This window comes from Muscardinus avellanarius, assembly GCF_963383645.1.
Source record: "Muscardinus avellanarius genome assembly, chromosome: 19".
NCBI classification, from domain to species: Eukaryota; Metazoa; Chordata; class Mammalia; order Rodentia; family Gliridae; genus Muscardinus; species Muscardinus avellanarius.
This window is the reverse complement of record NC_137805.1, coordinates 19690959-19710475: the sequence shown is the minus strand read 5'-3', so window position 1 is coordinate 19710475 and position 19517 is coordinate 19690959.

The window sequence follows — 19517 nt, the reverse complement described above, 5'->3', positions numbered from 1 at the left end:
ACTTGCAAATTAAAGCTATAAACTGTTCTAACTCATATTCAACCACTTCCAACCAACCACCAGCCCTATCTTGGTGCCAGTGTCCCAGGACCTGGGAGGCAGCCCTCTGCTCCTCCCCAGACCCCTTCCTATGACTTCTGGCCTTTGGGCACCCCCTCCCTGCCCTTGAGCTGCACCTGTTCCCACCCAGCTGGCCCTGACACGGCCCAGAGGTGTGTGCTGAGTTGAGCCCTGCAAACTGGGTTTAAGTCTTGATTCTTCTGCTGTGTGACCCTGGCCAAGGAGCCCTAACCTCAAGGTGCCTTTATTTTCCTCCTCTGTAAAGTTGAGAACTCTGCAACCTGAATGAATGTGATAAAAACCAACCAGGCCTGACCCACAGAAAACCTTCTAGGACATCAGGGTGTTGGAGGCTGCCGCGGACACATCTCAGCAGCACTTAAACCGCACTGCTCCCTGTAGCTGAGCCCAGCTGCCAGGGAGCAGCCCGGCATGGCGAGGGCAGCTCACTGGACTTGGGCGGCACACTGGCAACTTGAGAAGAGACTTCTCCAGGCTATGGGAATAAATCCTGAGTGTTCTCACCACGCACATGCGGAGCTGCACATGGATGGGCAGGCTAATGAGCTTGGTTCACAATGTACACATGTGTTAGATGCCTTAAAATAATTGAAATCTATGATATGTCAAGAAAAATTGAATTCCCTCAACTATAAAAAAGAAAAGAGATCAGGGGTCCATAAGCTTTTCCTTAGAGGTCCAGACAGTAAGCATCTGGGGCCTGCAAGACCCTAACACAGAAAGAAGAGGGTGGCGGGCCAGCTTTGGCTAAACCCAATATAGACCTCTGTGCCTCAGGCTCAAGTCTTCAGTGAAATAAGGGTGTTTTCTTTACATAAAGCCTATGTGTATGTTATCAAGTCTGATCTGAATTATGGCCAAGAATTTTCGTGTGTATGTGGTATGGGGAATTGAACCCTGGGGCATTCTACCTCCAAGCTATACCCCCTGCCTTATTTTTCATTCTTTATTTTGAAATAGGGTCTCACTAAGTTACAGGGGCCTCACTAAGTAGCTGAGGCTGGCCGCGAACCTGCGATCCTCCTGTCTCAGCCTCCTGAATGCTGGGCATTGATAATTTCATACTTATTTCTACATATGAAAGAAAACGTATGACCCTTGACTTTCTGAGACTAGCTGATCTCACTTAGCATAATATGAGATGACCTCAAATTAAAAGGCTTCTGAGGAGCAAAGGGTCTGAGTAGCGCCTGCGGGAGGGGCGAAACCCTTTGCAAAGGTCTTTTATGTCAGCTTCCTCTCTGCATTTTCCAGCCAGAATGTCAAGGAATTGTTGGTACCCATGTGCTTTTTTTTTTTTTTTTTTAACCTGCTTTTGATTCTTGTCAATGCTTACCAGCATTCACCAGCTTACAGGGAACTGGGGACAGGCACACAGTTTACATTCATGAGCGATCCAGCAGAGTTCAAAGTGGTGTCTGACTTTGGCAGTTGATTTCATTAGGAAACATCGGCTCCAGAAGAACCATCTTCTTATTTGTGTGAGTAGGGAAGCATTGGTAAAAAGGAATCCAAAGTGTGTCCTGTTCCCAGGAAGCAGGAACACCACCAGCAGCCCACAGAGTCGGCGGGAGCCCGAGCCCAGCGTGGGGCAAGTGGCTGAGGACCTGCATGTCCAGCTGAGGACGCCCACTTCTCCCAACTCACCCCTTCACGCTGCCCTGGGCTCCCACCTGCGCTGCTTGAAGTAACGATCACCAGCTTTCAATTCTTTCATGGCATATTCTATGTTTCATCAGAATGAACATATTCTATGTTTCATCAGAATAAGAAGATACGTAATGAATTTTCATCCCAAACCCTCTAGAGTGAAGTGACCATGTTTTCACCAGCACCTTCGCTTTCAGTGAAGGTAGCCAGCCAGGGATGTGGGCTCTGTCCCGAGGACAGAGTGCCAAGGGAGAGCGCCCCGCCCACCCACCTGCTCCTTGGACTTCAGGGTCTCCACCGCCTTGAAGTAGTACAAATCTGTGCTGTCTTTGTTGTACTGAGTCATGGCGTACCAGAGCGCCTGCCTCACGTACACATAGTTCTTAGGGACGTCCTCGAACTTCCTCACCACCTTCGGGGAGCCCCAGGCTTGGACTCCTCTGGACATGAGGGTGACGGTGACCACCAGGAGGAATGGGGCCTGGCAGAGTCTGGCCATGGTGCCTCAGCCAACGGGGCCGGCTGAGTTCCTTCTGTCTGTCCAGGGATGAACAGGTGTGTGCTTGGTGGCACGGCGGTTGCTGCCCTGATGTGTGCAGCTTGCTTCACCCAACTCCTTTTGGCACTGCTCTGGGGTAAAAGGAACTTCTGTTAACATGCAATGATGTTGCAATATAATAAATATACAAGTAGACAAGCTGGGCACGGTAGCGCACGCTTGTAATCCCAGCATTTGGGAGGCTGAGAGGAGGATCGCGGTTCATGGCCAGCCTCAGCTACTTAGTGAGGCTCTCTGCAACTCAGTGAGACCCTGTCTCAAAGAATAAAAAGTAGGGCTGGGGGTATAGCTCGGAGGTAGAATGCCTATGGGTTTCATCCCCAGTACTGAAGAAAAAAAAAGAAGAAAGGAAAGAAAAGAAGGAAAGAAATATACATATTTGGTCTTCATCCCTAGTTTTCCTGAGGGACAGGGAGGCTGGGCAGCGGCTTTCTTACCCATAACAAGGCCTTTTTGGCCATAAATGAGTTTATGCCATGAGGTGCCTCCTGGTGGGCCCTAGAGAACCGCAGAGGAGCCAGCTGTGTGGCTAGAGGGCTGGAACTTTCGGTAAGGGAGAGGAGGTGGGGATCTTGGAGCGCATCGCCTGTGGATAAGGGGGACTGCGTGCTGACAAGCACCTCTGGCTCCTGGCCCAGCTCCGTGGTCCCGCCCCCACCCTGAGCCAGGAGTCGACCCAGCAGAGGAGCAGGACATGCACCCTGGGGCTACCGCTGGTCTTCCCAGCTGCAGCCGCTGCATCCTCACATCTGGATGGACAGTTTACACTGGTCTGATAGGGGCAGACGCAGGCCGCTCACACCAGCCAGCGGTCCTTTTGCTGCCCGACCGGGGACTACACCTGGTCTCCCTGGAGGTGTGCTGTGCACGCCGCACAGCCACCCCATAGGCCCACCTCAGCGTGTGTGCGTCCTGAGGAGCTGAGCGGATGGGCTGCCCACCCTCCTCTCTGGCTGCCACCAGCAGTCTCCGTCCACACCTGGCTCAGGCAGAGCGTCTGTTGGGGTCTGGACTCTGGGGTGCTGAGCGCTGGCTCCCCTCCCAGGCAGTGGTCATACTTGCAGCCTTTGTGAGGTCAGGCAGCCTCTGGTGCTGCTCAGGAGGGGCCCCTGACAGCAGCCACTGGTCCTCAGGGCCGGGCTCCTCCGCCCTTGTCCCACACTGGCTCTGGGTGCGGGGCTGACCCAGCTGGGAGGGACACCAGTCCGGAGCCATTTCTGCCAGGGCCCCTGTGGCCCATGGTCTTAAGGACAGGAACAGGCATCTAACCGTCAGGCTCGGGAATTCTGGGATGGAGAGTGCTGGGGAGGGAACGCCATGGTGGCCAAGGCAGAAGGTGTCACTGGCCTGGAGCATTCTGTGGGTGGACACATGGCTGGAGGTTCAGGCCAGAACAGGCCTGTTGGCCTGGCAGCCGCAGCCTCCCCAGATGGAAACGGGTCCCAGGAAGCACTCCTGGTGGGTGTCCCTCCCCGCCTGGACCTCCTTTCCCGTTAGTGCCTTCACGTCCCAACCCTGCCCAAACCAGGCTCCCCTGAGACAGGGCCCCCACCCTGCACTGGGGTTGCCATAGCGACCCCTGTTGGGGAGACACCCCGGAACTCAAGAGTGGGTGTGGGCATTAAACTTCTCTTTCCAAGATAAAACCCAGATCAGCACAGAGTGTATCAAGCTGGAGACAAAATCCCAAGGAGAGAAAGCCAGACCTCAGCGTCAGCCTATTAAGGTCAAATATTGAAACAGAATTGCACATCTAAACTGGGGAGCCCTTCTCTGAGCAGGCACAAAATACAGAGGCAGATGGTTAAAAAATAAGGTACCGGCAAACACATGCACACGCACACGCACACGCATGCACACACATGTGTCAATAGATCAAAGGACTCACAGCATAAGTCATGGGGAACATATCTATCTGACAAAAGACTGAATTCTCTTTCATGAGAAAACTTTCTAAGATCCCCAAGTAAAAGCCAATTTCCTTAATTGTCCTGGCTTGCTTTGAGCAGACAATGTAACCTCAAAGCACCCACTTCCCTTCCTGGCCACACATCAGTTGAAGACAGGGTCCTTCAACTGGGAAGAGCTCGCCAACTGCCCCGATGGCCGCCCCCGCCCTGACGCCTGGCTTCCTGAGCAGATGTCCAGTGGATGTCACACATCAGGGAACAGAGAGGTGCTACATTCTTCGTCGTGACCGCAGCCCCATACAGAACCTTGGCCGTGACAATCCCACACCTGCCCCGGGAGCGGCGGAGGAGTGGGTGGCCACGGCTTCCTGCACTGACAGACCGGACCCACATCTAAGGGCTCAGAACAGCAGCAGCCCCCTCCGGGCTGGGGAGGTGGCAAGCGAGACAGGAGAGATGCCTGGTCCTGTCCTTAAGACCATGGGCCACAGGGGCCCTTGTCCGCTTGGCCAGGCCCCTCTCCCCAGGGGTGCTCCAGATGTGCTCCAGCTGATTTTCCCAGCTACTATGGCCACATTAGGGGTATTGTATTTGGCTGACGTCGTGGGAGTCCTGGGGATTTAGCAAAGTGCTTCTCACCAGGGTGTCTCAAAGGGGCGGTCAGGAAGTGGTGGGACCGGGCTTCCTGACCACAGATAGGGACTTTATACCGGCTTTATGGGAATGTAATCCGCACACCATATGATTTGCCCGCTGAAGCATGGAATTCGGTGCAGTGGGTGACTGTAGCCTGCTTTGTTTGATTCTTCTAGCTGGGCCCTCCGTCTCACTCCAGGGGCCGCTGAATTGGGAGAGATCTTTCAGAAACTGTTCAGTTCACCAAGTTCCCTTGGCAGAGGCGAGCGTGGGGGTCCCATCCATCCCCAGGACTTCTGAGCAACCTCTGACCTGCAGCCTGGCACTGGGTCTTGTCTTAGGGGAGGTTTGCAGGAACACTGAGCTGGTGCTCGGTCCGCCACAGGGCCGTCTCCTCTGCCGTGCACAGAGTCCCGCCATCTCCTGCAAGGTGAGGCCCACTGGATGGTTGCGGGGGCTTCTCTTGAGTGTCTGTGGACACACGACTCACCACGTGTGCTCTGATTTCTGCAGGGCCGGGTGCGAGCTGGAGGTTTCCAGGCAGGAGGCGCAGGCACAGTTCCTTACACATGTGCATACCTTGGGGGTAGACCCACGATGTCAGAAAGCTCTGGGGTCTTTCCCTGCTGTGTCTCTGGAGGGGACTCTGTGGGGCAGGGCACAGGGCCACGAGGGAAATGGACAGTGATGCAGTCCAGTGTTTCCTTCTTGAAACTGGACACTGAGGCCCACGCTCTCTGGCTGATAGGCCCAGGGCCCAAGCTCAAGGTCTCCGATCCTGCGGTCTGAGAGCTCTCTGATCTTTGGGCAAGAGCACTGCATTCTCTTTTGTCCTTGGTCTACCTAGAAGTTGCAACAATCAAACTGTGTCCGCCTGGGGCAAGGTGGGAAGGGACAGGGGAGCTAAAATGTTTCAGCTGCGGGGGACAAGGTCTACCAGCGGAGTGGGAGGCGGCGGCAGAGTCAGGATCTCCTGTACCGTCTGCCGTCTGTGTCCGCTGCCTGGCCTGCTCTCCATCAGTAACTCACAAATGCAAGTTTCAAATCTATCTGTAGCCCAAACTGGGGAACAACGAGCCCCCTCCCAAAAGGCACTGAGGCTGTCCAGCGCCCTCACCCCACTGGTCCCCGGCCCAACCGCCCTGGCTGAGGTAGGCAGGTGTGGGGTTCCCCGAAGCAGGTGGCCAGCTGCACATGAGGGTACAAGGTAACAGCTTGAAGCCTGGAAATGGCCGACGTAGGACAAAGCCCACTTGGCCTGTGGCCCTGCCCTCTTTGGGTTCAAGGTCTGGAGACACAGATGCCGGCAGTCCTGAGTCCCTACAGGCTCCAGGCCCCTGGCCAGCCAGCTCCCTCGCCAAGCCAAGACTGAAGCTCACTTTCCCTGTGCCCAGCACGCTGGAGAAAGGCAGTCATACCCAGGACCGCTCAGCAGGTCACTGCCATCAGCGATGGCCAAGCCTATGGGGAGCGCTCCCTCCACCCCGCAGCACCCCACCTCCTACAGCCCGAGCAGGCCCACCGCCAGGGGTGGCCACCCGCTGCACAGCGCCTCGGTGCGGTCCCGTCATCCTCCATGGCTCGGCTTCCCTGGGCTCCATTCCTCCATACAGGCCGAGGCCGCTGGAGGCAGCAAGGGGGATATATACTCCACATGTGCAGAAAGTGTCTGCCAAGGACCCCGGAGTGAGGGCGCTTCCCGCGCGCCAGGGCCATGGAGCAGGAGCAGAGGAAGGCGGTGGCTTTGTGGACGGAGGGGAATCCGCTCGCAGGGCTGGGAGCAGAGCCCGGGTTCCAGGAGGGCTCGTCCAGACATTGAGTTATCTGCCCTGTTTCAGGCAGTATTTTACCACTGTGGCCCCTCTACCCGATGACCACAACTTAGAAGGAAGATTCATTTGCTCAGGGTTCTGGGGAGTTCGGTCCATGTTAGACCAGCTTCCGAGCAGGAGCTGGGGCTGCAGGTAGGTCCTCAGGGCGTCGTGGTGAGGGGCAGCGGGGAGAAGGAGCACGCTCGCTAACAGCTCATGACGGCAGGGGAGCTAGAACGGGAAGCTGCAGCAGCCTGCCCAGGGAAGCACGGTCCTCGGCCACCACCCCCGGGGACACTTCCCCAGCACCAAGTCCTGCCTCGGATGCTGCCTGAGGTCTGAGGGGCACTCTAAATCCAAACCCTTGGCACCCCTCTCCCTGAGGACGAACACCTGTCTCTCCATAGTGGGGTCGGGTGCTACGTGAGGACCTGCAGGACACCCCAGCCCACCCTCAAGGGGTCAGGGCCACCGAAGCGTCAGCCACGGCGTGTCCTCCAGAGGGCTGGAGAACTGGAGCTGCTGGGTCTTGGAAAAGGGCAGCTCATTTTGAGAATGAAGAGAATGCCCTGAAGAGTGGCAGAGCTGGAGTGGGGCACGCTCCCAGGCTACCCTGAGGCCCTGCGGAGAGAGACATCTTTGTTTGGCTTCGGTTTTGCAGCAGTGCTGAGCGGGTCGGTGCGATGCACAGCCTGCTCCCCCCTGCCTCCACGCTTAGATCATCCAGGCCCTATCCAACCTTGATGGCGATATCCTACCCACAGGACCACCAGGTGCCCTTAACAGCATTGGCTTCCCTCAGCCCCATTCCTGCGTGACTGAATTGACCCTGTCCTGCTACTGCCCTCTAAAAAGCTGCGCCATCCCTGCGTCCCTTCATAAAGCCCCTCTGCTCGGACCCCAGTCTGTCCCCGGGCTGTACCATAGAGGTCCACAAAGCTGACAGCTGGCACTGGCCACCATGAAGACGTAGGGGCTAGAGAAGCAGAGGGCCACTGTGACCGTGTCGCCCTTAGCTGCCCACTCCCTCCAGTCCTGCCAGGAAATCGGGGACACTCTCCCCAGAATATCTGGGGAGTGGTAAGTGAGGGGCTGTTGGCTAAGGAAAACCACCAAGGGAAGGTCAAAGGCCCATGGCTAGTGAAGGAGGCGTGTTCCAAGGACGCTGCGAAGCAGGAGTCACCGAGCCCAGAGAGCTCGCTGCTCGGGTGTTGGGCAGACACCCCAGACTAGGCAGCTCAGGAACAAGTGTTCCTCGTCACATCAACTGACTCTCCTGACTCCCCCGCCCGCCTTTTAAGGCTCCTCTGGATACTTGAGCCGGTTCCTAAGGTCTGCGCAGTGGCGCCCTCCATCTCCCCTGCAACCCGCTCTTCTCTGCCATTCAACAACAGGGTCATAGATTCCAGACACCAAGGTGCGGCCATCTTTGGGGGCCATGGTTCTGTGAGCCAGGCTCACCGGAGAGCCCCGCCGCCAGCGTCTTGTCTCTGCACCAGAGACCCTGTGATGGGGCGAGACTCTTCACGGGGACTTCTGGCCGCAGGAGAAGGAAGACGGCACTGACCCGGGAGAGGACCCAGGAGAGGTGGCCCCGGTGGGCTAGGGCCTGGGAAGGAAACTGACCGTAGGCAGTATTTTAAGCTTGTTTCCTTTTCCTGGACAAGTGTAACCTTGAGGGAGGGGTTATTAGCCCATCACCCTGGGGCCAAATATTGCCTTCTTCATATCGATACTGCACGTTTATAAACGGCCCTGTCTTGTGATAAGGGTCCCTTGGTGCAGCTGCTAAGAGAACTCTTAGATTGGGCCAGTGGGAAGGAAATTCAGATCATGGCAGGAAACAAGTCAGGGCCCCGGGAAGGTCGGCGGAGTGACGCCTCGACATTTTGTCTTCCACTGTTTGTCCTTGGAATCATGGCAAGGGCGTCCTGGTTTTAAGGATGCACCTGGCTTGGGAGGCTGTTCAGAACAGAGTTGGGAGCATGGGTGGCCCAGGCCTGTAATCCCAGTACTTGGCAGGCTGAGACAGGAGGATCACAGGCTCAAGGCCAGCCTCGGCAACCTGGTGAGACCCTCGGCAACTTAGGGGGACCCCGTTTTAAAATTAAAGATGAACAATAAGGCTGAGGTGAGCCAGGCGTGGTGGGCACGCTTGTAACCCCAGCATTCAGGAGGCTGAGACAGGAGGATCGTGGTTTGCAGACAGCCTCAGCTAATTAGTGAGGCCCTTTGCAACTCACTGAGACCCTGTTTCAAAATAAATAAGCCGGGCATGGTGGCACACGCTTGTAATCCCTGTGCTTGGGAGGCAGAGACAGGAGGATTGCACAGGTTCGAAACCAGCCTTGCTGGCTTAAGAGACCCTGTTTCCAGATTAAAAAAATATAAAAAAATATGGTGTCTGGGAGTGTAGCCCGGAGGTAGAAGGGTTTCCAGGAACCCTGGTACCACCAAAATAATAATAATAATAATAAAATAAAAAAATAAAGAATAAAAAAAATTGAGCAGGGTGTGTGTGTGTGTGTGTGTGTGTGTGTGTGTGTGGCTTAAAGGTAGAATGTCCCCAGGTTCCATCCCCAGTACCACAGAAAAAGGTGGGATGTATCTAAGGGCTAAGATACTCCTGGGTTCAATCCCTAGTAACACACACACACACACACACACACACACACACACACACACACACACCAGGTTTTTATTTGAAGTAGAGAGCTTGTGGATTAAATTAAAAGGCATTTTTTTCACGGGGAGAGGGAAAGACAGTTTAGAGGGCAGCTTCAGAACAGGATTTAACCAACAGTAAATTCTGTGAGATAGCCAGACTGAGACACAGCCCACACTAAGTCTACCATGAGGCTGCCCAGCTACTTTCTTCTTCCTCTGATTTCTGGCTCACTGAGCGGTAATTACACTTTGCAGCCCCATTCAGATTTACGTACAGGGCAAGACTATGCTGATAGGAACAACGGATCCACTGTAGATGAAGAAATTTCATTCCAATTGTCTTTTTACAGTTTTATCAATAAGCCACGATTATTTGGAAAACTTAAATTTTTATTTTCATAAATTCCCAGCCTTCTGGAATACATTACTTAACTCTTTAAAGCCTTAGATTCTTTTTTTTTTTTTTGTAAAAGGGGAACCAAGAAAAATACTTTGCAGAATAATGTAAATGTGTGTTTGACACATGGAAGACAAGAAAGATTAGACTCTTGGCAACTTAGCAAGTCTCTGTCTCAAAATAAAAAGGGCTGGGGGTATAACTCGGAGGAAGAATGACTCTGGGTTCACACACAATTGGTGAGCGAGGGGAGGGACAGGCGCACAGCATGCTCTTGCCAGCCGAGCAGCCAAGCATTGAGGGGAGCCCAGGAGAAGCACACATGCGCTCTGAACAGCTGACAAGCTGTAGTTGAGGCCCAGGAGTGCACCCCTCCATTTGGGCGGGGGGAATGATTCTTCCCGGAGCCCTGCTCCTGATGGCAGAGTGTGGCTCCATCGCTGGAATCCCACAGGCAACCCTGCCCAGCTGCCCCCCACTCCCAACATCCAAACCCAGCTCTGGAACAAAGGGCTCAGAGGCCTGTTGCCGAGGGGTGTCCAGGGCAGAATCTGGGGCCCAGAGCCGCCAGGCAGCCAGCGCCAAGACCCTCAGCGCTGGGTACATTTCTGATCATTGCAGTCACATATATACAATAGAAATAATACACACACCTGCACATACATGTGATTCTGGAGTTCAGAAGGGTTATACCACAAAGGTAAAATATTCGTCTAAAAATTAAAAATTCTAGCCAGGCGTGGTGGCACATGCCTATAATTCCAGCATTCGGGAGGCTGAGATGGGAGGATCATGGTTTGCAGACAGCCTCAGCTACTTAGTGAGGCCCTCCACTACGTAGTGAGACCCTGTTTCAAAGTAGAGAATAAAAAATAGGGCAGGGAATGTAGCTCGGAGGTAGAATGCCCCTGGGTTCCATCCCCAGACCCGCAAAAAAAAAAAAAAAAAAAAAAAAAATTAAAAATTCTAAAGTCAGGCATGATGGTGCATGCTTTTAATAAATATTTATTTAATATTTAATAAATATTTAATAAATATTTATTTAATAAATAAATAAATAAATAAGATTCTAAATCGACCTGAAGTGGATCTAGAGTGAGTGGGGGACCGGTTGCGATGTCGCTGGCGCACGCGGGAGCGACGCGCTTTCCAAGCAAAGAACTGGGCGGCTTTAGGAGCACCCGCTAGCTTCCCTTTGTGATTTTCTGTTTCCAGAGTCACACAGAGTGATGATCCCAGAAGGTGACATCACAGCGCCCGGGATGGAAGGGCCCCTCTGCGAAGCCATCCCGGGGAACCTGACCCACCGCGGCGGTCCCTGCCCAGCCTCTGCCGCATGAGGCCCAGAGCCACAGGGGAGGTCCATGGCCGTGGGGCCCCCCTCGCACTCCTAGACTCCTAGGCTGCTGTCTGTCCCCGTCTGGGTGACACTCACTGTGTCAATGGGCCCTAAATGTACTGGCCACACACAATTATAAGGCCAGTGCTTGGGAGGCTGAGACAGGAGGATCAGCTTTGAAGCCAGCTTCAGCAACTTAGAGAGGCCCTGGTGTTTTTTTTTTGGGGGGGGGGTTCTTCTTCTCCTTCTCATTCCTCCTCCTCCTCCTCCTCCTCCTCCTCCTCCTCCTCCTCCTCCTCCTCCTCCTCCTCCTCCTCCTCCTCCTCTTCTTCTTCTTCTTCTTCTTCTTCTTCTTCTTCTTCTTCTTCTTCTTCTTCTTCTTGGGAGGAGGGTCCTGAGGATTGAATCCAGGGGCATTCTACCTGCCAGCTACATTCCCAGTCCTTTTTATTTTTTATCTTTTTAAATTTTATTATTATTATATTATTTTTGGTGGTGCTGGGGTTCTTGGAAGCCCTTCTACCTCCGGGCTACACTCCCAGACCTATTTTTACATTTTTATTTGGAAACAGGGTCTCCTAAGCCAGCGCGCGCAGCTGGCTTTGAACCTGCGCGATCCTCCTGTCTCTGCCTCCCAAGCGCGGGGATGACAAGCGTGCGCCACCACGCCCGGCTTTATTTTTTCTCTTGAAACAGGTTCTGGCTAAATTGCCAAGACTGACCTTGAACCTGTGATTCTCCTGTCTCAGCTTTCCCAAGTTAATAAATAAATGTACCGACCACATACATGTGAGAATCCCTCCCGGGATGCTCAGGGAAGCACATCTGCATCACCCACTCCCCAGGAGCTCTCGAGGCTGACCCAGGCTTGTGGGTGAGAGAGCCAGGGTAGGCCAGGGGCTCTAGATCTTGCCAGTTTACCCGTTTGCCTTCTCCCCTCTCCTCACCCCGTGCCCCAGCACATGCACACGCGCACACATACGCACGTGGACTGTTAACCCTCTGGGCTTACACTCCGCCCCTCTTGGTGATGACTGTTCATATTCTAGATAAAATACTCCAGGTCACACAGACCCCCCGTAGGTGGGGAGGACCGCTGGCCCTGCACAGGGTTCCCCCAGCACCGGTGATAGAATTCTGTTTTTCTTTATGGCTGATAACACTTCGTGGTAAGTATATACCGCGTTTTCTTTCTGGGTTCCTTTGTTTGTGGCCACCAGCACCAGTGTGCGCTGCGGAGCAGGAGCAAGCCTCACGCTTTTCTTTGTACTGACTGACAAACTTACCCTGGGTTAGAGCAGCCAGTAGAGGGGCCACCCTGGATACCAGAAATAGCTCATCTCTGGCCCCACACACAATGAATTCACAGACAAAGGAGCAGAGGCAGAGGCCTGCGAGACCAAGTGTTGAGGACAGCTTCGCCCTGCCGGCCTCCCGTGTTGAGGACAGCCTCGTCCTGCTGGCCTCCCTGGCCGCGAGGAGGAAGGAAGGCCGAGCACTGGGGCGGGGACAGGCGCTCTGGGCCCTCAGGCATCCCTGCACTGCTTCTCCAGCACAACGAACCCCCCTCTCCAGGGAAGCGCTCCTACCATAAAAGTGCAATCTTCTTCCTGCAAGAGACGTAAAGGTGAAAACGAGCAGCACACTCAAAAAGGACGGAAGACGACTTCCCCCGCGGCTCTGTGCGAGGGCAGAAGTGGCCTGAGGGCGGCAGTGGCCGCTCACCTTCTGCAGCCTGGGGTCCTCCTGAACGGCGCACACCTCCTCGTCACCGGCAGGCTTCTTACAGCTACTTCGCGAAATCTTCACGTTGATGGTGTATTCCTTAAGATTTGTGACCTGTCGATGGACAATGGTGCCGCTGTGCTTTTAAAAGTTGTACTGCCATTTTGTAAGAGTTTGGGCGCACCCCACAATCCCTCTTGGCCTTTGCTCCCCTCCCCACACCAGACATGTCCTCAGGGGAGGCGGTGCTGCTGCCTGGCCGCCTGTGTGCAGGGGAACAGGCTCCTGTCCAACTTGGGCTCTTGTCCCTTAAAAGCCAGACCTCCCAGTGCTACTGTCCGGCCCCGGCACCCGTGAAGGGTGGTGAAAGGAGGGTGATTCCTAGAGCCACCCGCTGGGTGTTGAACCCCAAGGGAGAACAGCCAGTGCTATCGGCTGGGCACCCTGGCAACTCAGGCCTGCAGGTCTCCTGGGGGAAGTACAAACACACCTCCGCACAGCTCAGGAGGCATCGGAGCCGGAGGGCGTCCAGCTGGCCCTCGGCGACTGCGGCCACAAACTCCAGAGATCACCGCAGTGGCGTTCACACATGCTCTATTTCCTAGCGTTGGACGCCCCAGAGCTGTGAGGAGTGATGGTGTGTGTGTGTGTGTGTGTGTGTGTGTGTGTGTGTGTGTGTGTGACTAGGGATTGAGCCTAGGGGCAGTCTATCTTCAAGCTGCACTCCACACCCCCGGCCCCTTCCATTTTCACTAGGCTGCTGAGGGTCTGACTGAGCTGCTGAGGCTGGCCAACCTGCGATCCTCCTGTCCCACCTCCCAAGTACTGGGATTACAGGAATGGGCCCCGCCCAGCTAGGGTTGCATTTTTAGGAAAAGAAAAGCACGATGTCTCCAGTTCCTCCAAGCATATACTGGGTTACGAAGCTAGGTGAGCCAGGAGCAGGAACAGTGCCGGCTCCTGCGTCTGCCCAACAGCTCTGTGAGCCGCTTCGCCCGCCTTCCGTGCTGCATGGCAGACCTGGTGCTGCCTCCGAAGGTCCGCTGCGCAGCACTGCGGCCTTCCCGCCGTCCCCAGCCCCAGCCAGCACAGGACGTCTGGTTGGCAGTTCTGGAGTCAAACGGTTGGCATATACAAAGTCCTCAGAAGGGAAGCACGAGCCCCAGACAGCGCTCTCCGCACCGTGCTCCAGCCCCCAGGCTGTGTGTGTGCAGTTGAGCACTTTGATGTGTACCTGCTGACGCTTACCTCACCTGCCCTCTCTCTCAACCTGGCTTCGGTCTGTGCAAATGTCCTGGCGGCTCACCTGTAGACTGGAACTCAGAACCTCTCTGACCAGGAAAACATATGGGTCCTTGCTCTCCTCGTTGTATTCCTGCATGGCAAACCACAGACACTGCTTGACGTCAGAACTTGAGCTGTCGATGTCCTCAGACTCCCTCAGCACTGTCTCCTCCTCGCTGTACAGGTCTGTGTCCATCGGTGCTTCCTCCTCCTCCTCCTCCTCCTCCACCTCCTCTTCAGCATCATCAGCATCATCCGAGTCTATGCCGACCACCATGGCCAGCTGGAGGGCGAGAGGGAGCAGGCAGAGCCACCAGGGGCTGCGCATGGTACTCCCGCAAGGTACGGGTGTGCCTCCTCGTCCTCACGGCGCAGGGGCTGGTGTGGGGTCCGCTGCTACCTGTGGACACACAGAGAAAGGTTCTCCAAGATGGCCCAAGAGAATAAATACAAACAGAAAGCTAGCCACGGTTATAGAGGAGATGAACGGATGCTTTTATGCCCAATAACAAGAACTGCTCGGCGTCCACAGACCCTGCCACCACCCCGTCCTCGTATGAAGGCCCAGCGACCTCACGGGGAAGCTGGTCCTGCCAGGTGCCCGCTCCGCAGCTGGAATTGAGTCACTGTGGGGAGAGCAGAGCCCCAGGGCGGGAACACCTGGGCCACAGCAGGCTCTGAGGGCGAGAAGGAAGGCCGGGCAGGGAGGCTGGGCTCCCAGAGGAAACGCGGACACAAGCCATCCTGAAACGAAGCCTTGGCTAAGAGGTCAACAACTCAGCATGGATCAATGACCTAGAACCTCTAGAAACATCTCAGTCACTATCCAAAAACACAGGAGCAACACTGCAACATGCCAGCGTGGCAGAGACCCCCGCGGTGAGACCCCCGGGGCTCAGGAATTAAAACGACAATCAACAAAGGAGGCAAAATCAGATTACAGAGCTCCGCAAACTGGCAAGAGTCTGGAGAGAGAGCCCGCAGGAGAAGGTCTTTCCCAGCTACTTCTCTAATAGAAGACTAACTTCTAGAATGTATGGGGGAAAACATTTCCAAACCTCAACACTAAAAACAACCCAAGTCAAAAAATGGACAACTGAACTGAATCGACTTCTCAAAAGAAAAAATACAAATGGCCAAGAAATACATAAAAAAAGTTCAGCATGCACATCAGAACCCACTGAGATCCGTCTAACACCAGTTAGAATGGCAATCAGCAAGAATACAAATGATAAAACATGCTGGCGAGCATGTGGGGGATAGGAACTCTTCTACACTGCTGAAGGGCTTACAAATTAATAAGACCACCATGGAGATCAGGACAACCTCCAAAGACCCGGGACGGGGCCGTCCTAGGACCCAGGCACGCTCCTCCTCGGCATCTTTTCAGAGTTGAAGTCAGAATCCCAGAGTGATACCCGCTTACCCAGCGCAGCTCACAATAGCCAAACTAGGAACCAGCTACACGTCCATTAACAGAGGAACAGAAAGCGCGCTGCATCCACACAGCGAGACTCGAGACTCGCTCGGCCTTAGAGATGACAAGGTGGCGTCATCCGCAGGACAATGGATGTGCTTTGAGGGTGTTATGTAAAAAGACGTCAGCCCTCCTTGGAGGGTCCAGGTTCATGGGTTTTCTCTCCTATATAGAGGCCAGGGAGAAAAATAGAAAAGACAAGGAACTTTAGATAAATGGACGAGACCAACACAATAGGGGCGGGGTTGGGAGAGGGAGGCGGGAAGGGAGAAAGGAGGAGGACAGCGGTTCAGGTGTGCCGTGCCCTGTCCTCCGTGGGGTGTCCCTCCCAATCTCACTAGCGTGCACGGGGAGGAGGAGGGGGAAACACACCTGGTGCTGGGTCCGTGCGTTTGCCTCACGCACAGTAACGTACAAATACAATGCGCAGATAAAAGTATATATGTAAAACAGCACGCCACGGCCCCAGTCCCCGGCTGGACAGATAGCTGCGGAGCGGACCCGCCGCCGTGCCCCTGCGGTTGGAGGGGTCTTTGTGCCAGGACGGGTGGCGGCAGGCTTCTGACTCTGAATAGTTCTTGTTATCCGGCATAAAGCTGCTCCTCTCTTCCGTAACCCAGCTAGCTTTCTGTTTGTGTTTATTTATCTGGGGCGGGGCTCCAAAAGGTGACTCCTGTTTTTATTCCCATAATGCTTGTGGTTCACAAGGTCTCTCTGCGCCAGGATACTTTCTAAGCCCCTTTCAGCCCTTCTGGATTGGGGACTGAGCCGTCAGGAGGCACCTTCCTCTGAACACACCCCAACAGGTCTACACCTACCCTGGACCTTCCGCCTTTCAGCCGGGCTCGCCGTATCTCAGTCCTACAGGTTGCAGTTGGTTGTGTTGGTGCACGGCTTCCTCCCTCTGGCGTTGGCCCCTCCGACCCGCTGCTCCTGGGGAGCTGCCTCCTCGTCCGGAGCGGGCTCTGGCCAGCGAGTGGGCCCACGCTCTTCTGCTGACACCTGTGCCCTGCTCGGGGACACTGGGCCTCATCTGTCATCACCTTTGAGTGCAGGCCCCCAGTGAGGTCACATTTTGTGATGCAATTCACATCTGTGACCCTGTCTCAGGGAGGGCCCCGGACACCAGGGCCTGTGCTCTACAGGGAAGAGTGGGACAGTACTCCTCAAAAAATGAATCAGAAACTGTGTGTGTGTGTGTGTGTGTGTGTGTGTGTGTGTGTGTGTGTGTGTGAAAATCTCAAATCAGGGCCCAGCAAGTTCCTAGAGGTGGGCATCTAGGCCAGACCACAAAGATTAATATCCTCCCCCCCTCTCTCTCTCTCTCCCTCTCTCTCTCATACTGGAGATTGAACCCAGAGGCATTATATATCTGCATTGTCCCCTACCTTATTTTTATTTATTTTTTTACATATTGAAACAGAGTCTCACTGAGATACTGAGGGTCTTCCTAAGTTGCTGAGGTTGGCCTCAAACCTGTGATCCTCCAGTCTCTGCCTCCCAAGTACTGGAATTACAGGTGTGCGCCACCACGTCCTGTGACTGATGCCCTCCTGACCACAGGAGGCGCCATGCACAGTGAATATGTGCAGGCGTAACCCTGCCAGGCCGAGCGGGAGTGCTCCCTGCTGGATTCAGCCCGCTCCCCGCTGAGATCGCTGGGCCATCTCCTATTTCCGACTGTGGCCAACAGTTCTAGTCTGAATGCTTTGCCAAAATCTTCCACAAATTACACAGAAGACCGGATGGGGCATTGTTGCGAAAGCTTCACGCCAACTCAGGTTGACTGCCTGTTGCCAAATTAATCACCGGCTGATACTGTATTTGAGATTCTCTCATTTGGATGCAAAGCAAAGGCTTTAGAGGAGCCGTGGCCCTCAGGCCGCACGCACCTCGTCCGTTACCTCAGACTCTGGCAGGGAACCCAGGAAGCCGGGGTTGCCAACGTTCCCCAAGGGCTCCGACCTGTGGCCAAGTGTGGGGATCGGCGGACTGCAGCGCTGCTTCTCTTGAAAATAACCCTCACCGGACTGAGGCAGCCTCCCGGGTGCGGGTTTTAGAGAAGCACAGGGGATGAGTGGGCAAAGGGCCCGAGTCTGCCCACGGCCATCATGCTGACCTGCTAGGGAGGCTGAGCTGTGCCTTGCCCCGAACATACCGAGACCGTTCATGAGGCTCACACGTGGAGAAGGAATACAAGCTTACTGCTGGCGACTACTGACCTCTGGAGGTAGCTCCTTCTAAATCAAAGCACATAGGCAAGCGTGCTGGCACACGCCTGCAATCTCGGGACTTGGGAGGCTGAGACAGGAGGATCCCAGGTTGGCAGCCAACCTCAGCTACTTAGTAAGCCCCTGTTTCAAAATAAGGACTAAAAAATCGGTCTGGGGAGTATAGCTCGGAGGTAGAACACCGCTGGGCTCAATCCTCAGTACTGAAAAAATTAAATACATACATACATACATACATACATACATACATACATACAATTAAAAAAAAAACAACAAAAAGGTCTGGGAATGTAGCTTAGAGGTAGAACACCCCTGGGTCCAATCCCCAGTACCAAAATAACAAACAAGCAAGTAAACACTGTCTATTTAAGGGAGGGACATGTTAGAAGATGCACATAAACCGTTAGCTGCCGTGGCTAATACACCCTCGCGTCGAAGCCCCACCGTGGCAGGAGCGGCCGTATTTGCCTCATTATTCAGCAAAAGTCCTGACTACACCACGCTGCTCTGAGCTCTAGCCCTCAAGCCGTGCATGAGGTCTCTAGACTTTTGTGTCCTACAAATGTGCTATTTTAGATTCTTTAGCCCATAAGTCTCCATTTTCTCTCCCCTCCCCTACGGTCTGAGATAACCTGTTTCACTCTCTGTCTCTGCATGTTTGACCAAATAAATATGCAAACATACCAAATCAAGTGAGCCCATGTGACATTTTCCTCTGTCTGTCTTATTTCACTTAGTGATGCACCGTCCGTCCGTCTGTGTTGGGGCGAATGGCAGCAGCTCGTGTTCAAGGCTGAATAGTACTCCACTGTATATATGTACCACAGTCTGTTTAACCATTCACCCATCAATAGGCTTTTAGGTTGTTTCCATATATCGACTATCGTGAACAGTGTTTCAGGGAGCATGGGAGTGCGGACATCTTTAATAAAAAATGTTGCAATCCATCTCTTTGGGGTGTATGCACACAGAAAGAATGTTGTTGAATACAGTATGGGAGTTCCTAAAGAAATTTAGAATTTCCCAACCACCGAACGGTGGAGGCTGTTTCTTAAGCAGCGGTAGCTTGCTGACACAAAGCCTTTTGCCCATCGTTTAGCCAACTGTTTCTATCTGTTTATTTTCTCTTTGGGGGTCACTATGGCTTTGTGGGTGGGAGGTAGTCCCGAGACTTTTGGGTTCTGTTTCTTGTTTGTCTCTGGCTTTGCTGGGATATGATTGGCAAATTAAACCTTGCTCATATTTAGGGTGTACGTGTGATTTGCTGGGTCGCTGCATCATGAAGGGAAGTGAGGGGTGCAGTGAAGCTGGCTAACACCACCCCGCTGGCTTCTCTTGTGGCTAAGGACACTTGACACCTACTCTGTGAGGTCCACGGAGTCCGTACATCGCTATTAACTGGAATCGTCAGGCCCTCGGTACCTACCCATCTTCCAGCCCAAGGTCTGTGCTCTTGACCAGTGCCTCTCCTCCTGCCTTACACACCCTGGCCACCACCACTCCACTCGCTATTGCTACTGTGAGCCCGACTTCCTCAGTCAGATTCCACCTACAAGTGAGATCACACACTGCTTGTCTTCCTGGGTCTGTCCTACGGCACTTAGTATGAAAGTTTCATTCATGTGGTCACAGATGGGAGGATTTCTCTCTTTTTATGACTGTGTACTATTCCACTACATATAGATTATGCCTGCCCTATTTCCTTTATCCGTTTCCCTGTTGAGGGACACTTGGGTCATTTCCGTATATT